The sequence below is a fragment of the Quercus robur genome, chromosome 1, assembly GCF_932294415.1.
Source record: "Quercus robur chromosome 1, dhQueRobu3.1, whole genome shotgun sequence".
NCBI lineage: Eukaryota > Viridiplantae > Streptophyta > Magnoliopsida > Fagales > Fagaceae > Quercus > Quercus robur.
This window is the reverse complement of record NC_065534.1, coordinates 19,677,052-19,688,094: the sequence shown is the minus strand read 5'-3', so window position 1 is coordinate 19,688,094 and position 11,043 is coordinate 19,677,052. Positions and strand designations below refer to the sequence as shown.

The 11,043-nt window shown below is 38.9% G+C and overlaps 1 pseudogene; it reads right to left on the bottom strand.

Annotated features, from left to right (window-relative positions):
- Positions 1–7,316: 7,316 nt before the first annotated feature.
- On the bottom strand, positions 7,317–10,888 carry LOC126724445 (uncharacterized; annotated as a pseudogene).
- Positions 10,889–11,043: the final 155 nt, after the last annotated feature.

Here is an 11,043-nt window from a genome sequence, read left to right as displayed (position 1 = left end):
AAAAATAATAGGGTAAACTACATATTTGTTCTCTATCATTTACACCATATTTCAATTTTGTATCTAACTTTTCAATTATGTCAATTTGGTCTCTAACTTTTCAGTATTGTGTCAATTTAGTCCCTACCATTATATATTAGATAAAAATTGCTAATATGACAAACGGCCAAAATAAAATCTTAGTTTATTGTCACACCAACGAAAACTAATTTTTTATTTTGGTCATTAAATATGTCATCAATTTTCATCCAAAAGATAACAGCATGGATTAAATTAACATGGTATTGAAAGGTTGAGGACCAAATTGATACATTGAAAAAGATTATGGATCAAATTGAAATATAGTGTATAGGATAGGGACTAATTATGTAATTTATCCACAATAATAATAACGTGACCAATGACGTGACAGATGAGGTGGCTTAACAAAAGCGTAACAACAATAAATGCTAAATTTCAACTTTTTTTTATTTTTTATTTGGAGAAAACTTTTAGATATATGTAGTACCGATATAGAGATAGATAGACTAAAGCTATGGGTATTACAAACATGTGTGCCAGCTACAAATTTTTCTCACGTGGGTCTCTCTAGAGAGGTTTAACTCGATGAAACCCATGCCTCTGTTCTTTGAATAGAGCTTCTTTTCCCTTGGTGGAAACGCGTTTTTTTTTTTTCCTCAGAACTCCACTCCACACCATACACCAACCTTGCTACGTGCTCTACAAATGGATGACCTTGCAAGCAAGTGGGAACGACTGTCCCTCAAGGCAAAGGAACACGATACCGTCGACCTTCCCCCTGTTGTAGAGAGCAACAATAGAGTCCTCGTCGCCAGACTCTTCACCAAACGTAGAGTAAATCTGGCAGCACTTACTAGAATGCTACGAAGCATGTGGAGCTCTGTCCAAACCTTCAAGGTTCGCGATCTAGGTTCAAATACTATTCTGATACTCTTCAACAATGACGCTGATCCACAAAAGATACTTTCACACGGGCCTTGGTCTTTCGATAAATACTGATTGGTCTATATAATCCCAAAGGTGAGGAATCGGTGGACGATGCAACCTTTGAGCGAACATCCTTTTGGGTCCAGATTCATAACCTTCCCCTCCGGTGAATGAACAAAGCCACCGCAGAAGCCATAGGTAGAATGTTGGGCACCGTTGAATAGGTTGATGCATCGCCCATTGGTAAGTGTCGTGGCCAATACCTCAGAGTCCAAATCCATCTCGATATCAACCAACCCCTGTGCAGAGGAAGGATGGTGAATGTTGGTGAGATGGAACCTTAATGGGTGTCTTTCCAATATGAACGACTACCGATTTTCTGCTACTGGTGCAGTCACCTCAACCACGACAAAAAGGACTACTCACTATGTACTGATAACGGCGGCACGCTGAATACTGATGACCAACAGTATGGGGCTTGGCTGTGAGCCTCCACGAACAATCTTCAACAACTACAAGTAGTTAATTGCACTACCAAGTCGAATTTCACTGCTCCTCGTGGCCCACCCCGCCCTCCTCTTCCAATGCCATCTCCAACCACGGAACGAGCTTCTGAGATGACAACGTGTACTGAAATACCGGTTCCGAAGTCTACTCCCACTGATATGGCTATCTCCACAAACCCGAAATCGGTTATGCTACACTCTCCAACTAATATGGAAATTTTGTCGGATTCGAATCTTTTCAACGCACATATCACGGAGATTGACAATGATTTGAAAAAAATTTCCAAACACCTCATAGTCAACCACTCCACTTAAGCCAAGTACAGATTCTGAGGACCCATTTGCGCCATGCTCTCCAAACCTTGTACACCCTGTCATTCCTGCAGTACATGTCAGTACCTCTTGCCTGACTGACACCTAAACCAAACATATGTTGAATCCGGAGCACGTGCACACTGCACACTAGTGGGCCAAAAAATGTCCTGGACCCAGCCCAAGGAACATAGAAAAGAATTGGGCCTCCCAAACTAGTGTTTGACACAAAGCCCACCACCTTGCTAAGTACCAGGCCGTAACGTAAACTGAGGATATATCTACTATGCATGATTCTTCTTTGGACAAAAAACTAAAGTTAGACAAGGAAGCAAGAAGCTTGGGAAAGATTATGGTGGACAACCTAGGATCGGTGGTGGCTACTTGGCAACATCGTCGGGTCTAATGAATATCTTGAGCTGGAAGTGTCGGGGCTTGGGAACTCCCGAATAGTTAACGCTATCAAGAGAGCATTAAAGAAACAAGCTCCCTTCTATGTCTTCTTGATGGAGACAAAACTTTCTACGATCAGTTGAACACTAAAAAGTAGCACTGGGATTATAATCAAGGCTTGGTGGTCTCTAGTAATGGCTTGAGTGGCGGTTTAGCTCTTTTGTGGAAACCTAATACTAAGGTACAGGTACAAAACTTCTCACATTGGTTTATTGATGCTCATGTGTTTTGTGCCACCACAGGACTCTGTTGGAGGCTAACAGGCTTCTATGGCCATCCTGAAACAAGTAAACGTAAGGAAACATGGAATCTCCTTGAGTCCCTTAGCTGATCCAGTCATCTTCCTTGGCTTTGTGTCGGTGATTTTAATGAAATCATAAGCCAGTCTGAGAAAGCTGGAGGTTGCCTACGTCCAGCTCATCAGATGGATCGCTTCCACAGAACCATTCATCTCTGTAACTTCATTGATCTTGGCTACATTGGCTCCCTTTTCACTTGGTCCCGAAACCACCCCATTGAAGGACGCATTCGCATTTGTCTTGACAGAGCACTTGCAAACAATGTGTGGAGGTCACTCTTCCTAGGCTCCACTGTCCACCATGTCGCCATGTCCACCTCAGACCACTCTTTTATCTCTGTCCACTTTCAATGCCCTAGACCCCGAAAGCTTGGTACTTGACCTCTGTTCTGCTTTGAAGCCATGTGGCTTCAGGACCCATGATGTGCTGACGTGGTCCAAGATGCTTGGTATGAAGGGCTGTACAAACCGTATGGTGTTCCAATCATTGAAAGACTTGATAAGAAGCTCCAACTCCTTGAACAGCACTCCATCCGAAATAGCGCTAAAATTTATGAAGTCCGAGTTGCTTTGAACCATTGGCTTGATGCTGAGAACACCATGTGGCACAAAGATCATGAAACCTGTGGATTATTGATGGTGATTGTAATACTACGTTTTTCCATCAAAAAGCATCCAACCGAAAGAGCAGAAACTCCATTCAAGGTATCTGTGATTCAACTGGGAGGTGGTAGGTGGATGATCACACTACAAAGACCATTATTTTGGAATACTTTGACAATATTTTCCACTCCAATGGCCCTACTAATACTTCATTGCTTGTTGATGCTATTCAACCAGTGGTAACAGAAGACATGAATAAGTTTCTGACTCAACCTTTTACAGCAAATGAGGTTCACAGCGCTCTCAAACAGATGTACCCAAAAAAATCTATGGGACCTAATAGTATGCCTCCTTTCTTTTTTCAGCACTTTTGGTCTTTTACGGGTGAGTGTGTCACAAAAACTGTTCTAGACTTTTTGAACTTAGGCAATGTACCTCCAAATTTTAATGAAACACACATTGTCCTTATCCCAAAAGTCAAAAAGCCTACAAAAATAACTCAGTATAGGCCAATAAGTCTTTGTAATGTCATCTCTAGGCTTACAATCAAAGTCATTGCTAATAGACTAAAGCGTTTCCTGCCATCTATCATTAGTGAAAATTAGAGTGCATTCATGTTTGATCGCCTTATCACTGATAATGTTCTTGTCGCTTTTGAAATTATGCACCACCTAAATCAAAAAACTAGGGGTAAAGTTTGTGAGATGACTTTGAAACTAGATATAAGTATAGCTTTTGATCGTGTTGAATGGGGTTGCTTAAAACAAATCATGCGGAAAATGAGTTTTAATGAGAGATGGGTAAATCTTATGATGCAATGTATTACCTCTATTAAATACTCTGTCAGGATAAATGGTAAACCCCGAGACCACATTATCCTTACACGGGGTTTGAGGCAAGGGAATCTCATTTCCCCTTTCCTGTTTCTTTTTTGTGCAAAGGGACTGTTAGCACTTCTACATCAATCTTTTGCACAGGGTCATCTTTAGGGTGTCTTTGCTAGTGCACATGGCCCACGGATCTCCCACTTGTTCTTTGCTGATGACAACATCATTTTCTGCCAAGCAACCATAGAACAATGTAGTCATCTAGAGCAACTTTTGGATATTTATGAAAAGGCTTCAGACCAACAGCTCAACAGGGAAAACACCGCCCTCTTCTTTAGCTAGAATACTCTGCAAGACACTTAGGAAGCCATTAAAAATCGCTTTGGGGCAAGGGTTATTCGACAACATGAAACTTATATGGGGTTACCTTCATTAGTGGGTAGATCAAAACAAAACACTTATAGAGCTCTAAAGGAGAGGCTTGACAACAAACTTAGAGGGTGGAAGGAGAAGATATTATCTGAAGCTGGTAAGGTAGTGCTTATCAAGGTGGTAGCACAAACTATCCCTACATATACTATGAGTGTCTTTAAGCTCCCTGATGTTCTCTGTGATGACTTGATTGGGATGATTCGAAAGTTTTGGTGGCCATAAAGATGATAGAAACAAAATGGCATGCCTTAGCTGGGAAAAAACGTGCGCCCCCAAGGAGAAGGGTGGGTTGGGCTTCCGAGACCTAAAAACATTCAACCTAGCCCTACTGGCTAAACAAGGATGGCAGCTACAGAAAAATTCTCAGTCTCTGGTCTACCGGGTAATGAAGGCCCGTTATTACCCAAGCACAGACTTCTTACATGCAGAGCTAGGCTCCAAACCCACACACGCATGGCGCGGCATCTTCTCAGCCCTACTGGTAGTGAAAGCGGGCTGCTGGTGGCAAGTGGGGAATGGTACATCCATTTGCATCTGGACTGACCGTTGGCTACCACGACCATCGACCTTCCGAGTGATATCACCACCAGCTTCACTGCCGTTGGACTCGAAGATTAGCTCCCTTATCAACCCGGACTCTGGTGATTGGGATGTTACACTGATCACACAAACCTTCCTACCTGATGATGTCAACTCCATCCTCGGCATTCCTCTAAGCCGCCACAAGCCGAGAGATAGACTGTTACGGGCCTACACGCCAAAAGGGAGTTTCACAGTCAACAGTGCCTACATACTACCGAGACCTCCCACAGCACAAGCCAGAGCAGCTTCTGGCGAATGATCTGGAACCTCCATATACCAAACAAAATAAAGCTCTTCACTTAGCGAGCCTGCCAAAATATCCTACCTACGAAAGCAAATCTATGCCATCGCCACGTCCTTGATAACCCCATTTGTGAAGCATGTGGCCTAGCCCCGGAGACTACTGGACACATTTTTTGGGATTGCCATATTGCAAAAGAAACATGGAAACTCTCTGATATCCCTTTTGATAAACATGGCCTCAGCTACAGAGATTTCATGGATTTTCTTTGGCATTTGGTTTTCACTCAACCTGTTGGTACAGACATCCTTGAGCTTACTGTTACTACAACAAGGAGTATATGGTTTAGCAGAAACAAGACACGACTCGGAGCTACCCGCCAACCACCTCATGAGATAATGACCAAAGCCCGTTTTTTGCTCACGGAGTACCAGGATGCCCACCTCCGGCTCACGCTGTTCAAGGACGCCACAGACAATTGCTGGGTCCCGCCTGTTTTTCCGTGGTATAAGGTGAATGTGGACGCCGCTGTCTTCGCTCAACTTGGCATGGTTGGTATTGGAGTTATCATCCGTGACCATGAAGATTTTGTGGTTGCTGCACTCAGTAAGCGCCTCCCCCTCCCACTCGGCCCCCCTAGAAGCAGAAGCGAAGGCCATGGATGAGGCTACGCTCTTTGCATGGGATGTAGGAGTCATGGACGTAATTTTTGAAACCGACTCAATCAGTGTTTCTCATGCTCTTGTGGACCCAGCAAATGCTAAGATTACGATTGCTAGTCTTGTCGCTGGGACCCACTCAAAGCTACAGAAGTTTCACACGTCAAGAGACAAGCCAACTTTCCCGCACATGCTTTAGCTGCATATGCCAAGGATATTGATTTCTTTGTATCATGGATGGAGGAATGCCCACCATTCATTGAATCACAAGTGTTTCATGATGCTTTGTCCTTATCTTCTTATTAATAAAAATCCTGTATTTCTCATTAAAAAAAGAAAAGAAAAAATGCTATGGGTATTACGTACGGTTTTCTTCTGTCACCGCCCCGGCCCCAGAAATGTTAGGTTGAAAAGAAACTTGAATTATCTAAATGCTTTTCAAGTTTTGATAACAAAATTTGAACTGGATTAATTTTGAAATTTATTAAAAACGTTAGTGATATATCCAGAGAAAATTATCTTAATAATTTAATAATTAATGAGTTTAAAAAAAGAAAATTATTATTATTATTTTTTTTTTTTTGAGAAAAAGAAAATTATTTTAGGTAATGTTATGATGGTAAAAGAAAAGCGTATCATATCGTATTTGTTTTAATTTATTTAAAGAAAACATAGCATGTAAGACAAATTTTTGGAATATTGAAATATGATGTAAGAATATAATTTGATAATTGAAAGTGAAAAATTTACTGTTACAGCAAGTGTTGAAAACATCAACTACTTAGCCAAAAAAAAAAAATTTTGATATTTTCTTTTTAAGAAGTGCTACAAATCATAGGTTGTTTCTAGTTTTAATTTGAAATTATTATTGAAATTATTTTTTTACCTACTAATAAAAGTTTGCCATTTAGAATAAATTAATTTATTGTGAAAATATTGTGAACATAATATTTATTTATTTTTAAAAACTAAAAACAATCTATTTAATGTTATAGATATTATAATATTAAATAGATTTTTTTTAGTTTCTAAAAAGAAATAAATATTTTCACAATAAATTTTAAGTAGCAGGTTGTTAATGACGGTTATGGGTGGGAAAAAAAATTTAATTGTGAATTCAAATTAAAATTAATAATAATTTACTAATTATAATTTATTGTAAAAATATTATAGATACATCATTTCTCTATAACATAGTTACACATTTTTGGCAAAATGAAGTTTTTATGTTGAGAGGAAAAAAAAAAGTTTTATCTGCAGTCTAAACAAAACATTCAATGAGTGTTACTGTCTTATTTATTTTAATTATGTTTATGATTAATAAACTAATAAATTTGACATTTACTATTTCTTTTAGTTGAATCTATTTGTACTTGGTTCATTATAAAGAAGATTCACTTTTTAGTTTTTACCCAAAAAAATGGTTGAAATTACATATCAAAGCGAGAAAAAGCAAGGTAACAAGTGATTCACAACATCTCAATTAACGACAAGAAGCATAGTATAGTTCCAATAAAGTCAGACTGCAAAATTTCCTCATACCTTTGTGACTGTTAAACATTATCAATTAAACCAATATTTAAACAAATCCAAGAGGGTAAAAAAGAAAAAGAAAAGACACAAAAGAGAGAGACTCTATGCCTTAACTGGCTCAGTAGTAAGTCCAAACCCAAATGGAAATAGTGGGTCATAATGAGCATCACCAACATTCATTGGTAGCTGATCTACTGTCTTGAACCAGGTACGAGCAAGCTTCCCAGAGAATCTGTAGTCACCAAAAAGAACATCAGCAACCCCATGGCCTTCAGAACCCGGTAGCCATGCAGCAACAAGTGCATCAATTTGTGATATGTATGGTTCAATCACAAGAGGTCTGCCAGAGACTACCACAACAACACACTTGACGCTCGCACACACGTTTGTGATTGTGCTTGGACCTGGTTCAGCAATTGTCAGGTTCAAACTGTCTCCTAGTGTCTCTGCATAAGGGTGCTCTCCTACAACAACAATGGCATAGGAGAAGTTGTTGGACTTCACATAATCGGCATCAGGGTTCTTGCTATAGACAACTTCCGTGCTGGGGTCAACAGCAGTTGTAATAGCGCTTAAGATCGTCGTTCCTGTTTTTCAAAAAAAAAACGTGGTACGTTATTGCTTATTACAATGAATACAAGAAGCTGTAATGGAATAATTGTTCTTTGTTCGTATATGAATTCGAGGTGAAATGGTAGGTAAAGCATGTACCTGCAGTGAGGTTGTTTCCATTAAGTCCTTGCCAAGCGATAGTCCAACCACCGCATTGATAGCCCAAATTGTTGGCGTGGCTTCCAGCAACTAGGATCTTTGATGCATTCTTCGACAGAGGTAGCAATGGACTATCTGCATTTTCTCCATTCTTTAAGAGAACTAGTGACTTTCTCACAGCTTCTCGTGCTAAATCTCTATGTGCCTGCCAGGAAAATATCACTCGATTTCATTTGTAATAGTACATTATATTATGATTAAGTCAATTACACAGATGTTTACAGTTCCTAGCTGCATTAATTACTCAGGTAAAACTTAGTATAGTTCCTTAGGTTCCGAGTACAATTCCTTAGGTTCCGTACTTTAGCTTCCCAATCTAATTTAATCATGTGATTGTAATGAGAAATGAATCACATAGTTGAATTTAATTGTCTTTGAAAAAGATAACACTCTTTTTGTTGTATTAGTCTATACAACCATGTGATTGATTTCAATTAGGAAACAAAAAATATAACACCTAAAGAATTGTAACTATGTTTTTGCCTAATTAAGTATATAGGTGAATAGTCAAGAGCTTTGTAGTCTAAAGTTCAAATTTTCACTACTTCACTATTGAATTATCCAAAAAAGAAAAAAAAAAAAAGAAGTGACTAACCTGACTTCTAAGTTGGTCAATAAAGCTCTCATCAGATAAGGGGTTCTAAAACAAACCCATCATAAACTTAACTCTTAAAATCCTGTGAACAGCATCATCAATACGACTCATAGGGATACGTTTGTTATTGACATGGTCAGTCAAGTCACCAATGAAATCAGTGAAGTTGTAGGGAACCATGACCTGAAAACACCCAAAATATCAAGCTTCATAGTTGAGCATTTCACTTTAAACAATCAACATCAGGCAAAATGACTTCTTCTTTATTAATTAAGTCCAAAACAGTTCAAGATGAGAAATGTGATTAATGCATAGAATGGCCACTAACCATGTCAATACCAGCTTGAACTCCAGCCAAAACTGAGTATGAGTAGTTTGAACCGGGTGGATATGTAATCTTGTCAATACCCTGCCAATCAGAGATCACAAAACCCTGCAATTTTTACAGTAAAATATGGGGATCGAGTTAGACTGGATTGGTTCTTTCAGATTCAAACATCTAAATAAATAAATAAAAACTTCGTATAGATAGTATATGAAAATGTTTGTACCCTAAACTTGAGGGTGCCCTTGAGAAAATTGGTGACTAGTTCATGGTTAGCATGCATCTTTACTCCATTCAAGCTGGAGTAGGAAGTCATAATTGTGCCAACACCCTTGATAACAGAATCCAAGTAGGGAGGCATGTGAATGCTCAGTAATCCATGCCTATCAATTACAGTGTTGTTCTCATTGATGCCTCTAATGGTGCCTCCATCACCCACAAAGTGTTTTGCACAAGCCAGAACCTTATCCCTATATAAAAAACACAAGGCATTAGCTAGGAAGACAGTTTCTAAGTAATTAATTTCATGAGGGGCATGAATAATAATACCACACCAAATTTCAATGTAATTTATGTTTCAAAATAACTTTCTGTTGGACTAGGTATGAGGTGAGTAACCATATTTTCATATGGTGTAATGGTTTTAACTACATATCAGCTATCAAAGCAAGAAGGCATGCACTAAAAATATGTATTTACGACAGTATTCGTTGAACTTACCTTCCACCAACATATGGGACACTCTTTCGTGAATCAGCTGGAATCTCGCCTTGCAACCCAATTATGATATCTGTCATCTTTTTCACAATTTCGGGATCCTCGCTAAAGCTCTCGTAACATCTACCCCATCTGGGATCTCTACACACCTGTTGGATATGCAAAGTAACATTAAGGTTAATTAGCTCCTCAAATTCATCACCAAATTAGGTGGGGACTAACAAAGAAATTATGCAATTTCATGGAAGAGTAATGCTAAAGAAGACTAAACACTTTTTACATTTTTTTTTTTATGAATGCTAACATGATTTACGGACACTACTTTTATTATACACCAATTACAAAATTTTATGTCAAAACAATAGCTGTACAATGTCCCTATACTTGTTTTCCAGAGAATGATTCTTGGAATTGGTTCCATACCGCAATGCACGGAGAAAAAGCGTAGTTGATCCCAGTAGCTCTAACTTCAAGTGCAGTTGCTGCACCAATCATCTTCACAAGGTGAGAATCCCTGCAACACTTTTCCATGATTGGAAAGTAAAAGTAAGTCCATGTTTTTTTGTTCATTCTCTTTAACTGAATGAAAGCATATTATACTATGGAAGGGAAATATAATACAATACTTACCTTGTAGCTCCAAGACCAACATTATGGGGAAAAATGGTGGCCTTATACACATTATTGTGGCCATGAACTGCATCAATGCCATAAAGCATAGGAATCCCAAGACGGCTAGAGATAGCACCCTCTTGAAAATCATTGACCATGTTAATCCAATCCTGTGGTGTTGCATGAGGCAATGGCTCACTTCCTCCACCACTCAGTACACTGCCTAATGAGTAGTTCCTCATAATTTCACGCGAGACTACCGAGCGGTCTGCTTGCACCATCTGACCAATCTTTTCTGCTAGAGTCATCCGTTTCATTAGGTCTCTTATTCTAGCATTAATGGGTTGTTTTGGGTCCTTGTATTTCAAGTATTCTCCTTCAGCGTTTACCATCACTGTCCAACTGCAACATAGGAACAGAAGCCCCACGAGGGCTATTGAAAACCTTTCCGCCATCCTTCAAAGCTATAGCTCTTTCAATATCTGTGAAAGGAAATTGAAATATCAGTTTGAAAGCAAATCAGAAAGAAGAAGAAGATTTTGATAACTTGGCATGTTTGTTACACCCTCTAGTATATAGATTAAAACAGAAAGAATAGAAAAATTTACAATTAATCAAAGATTTAAGTT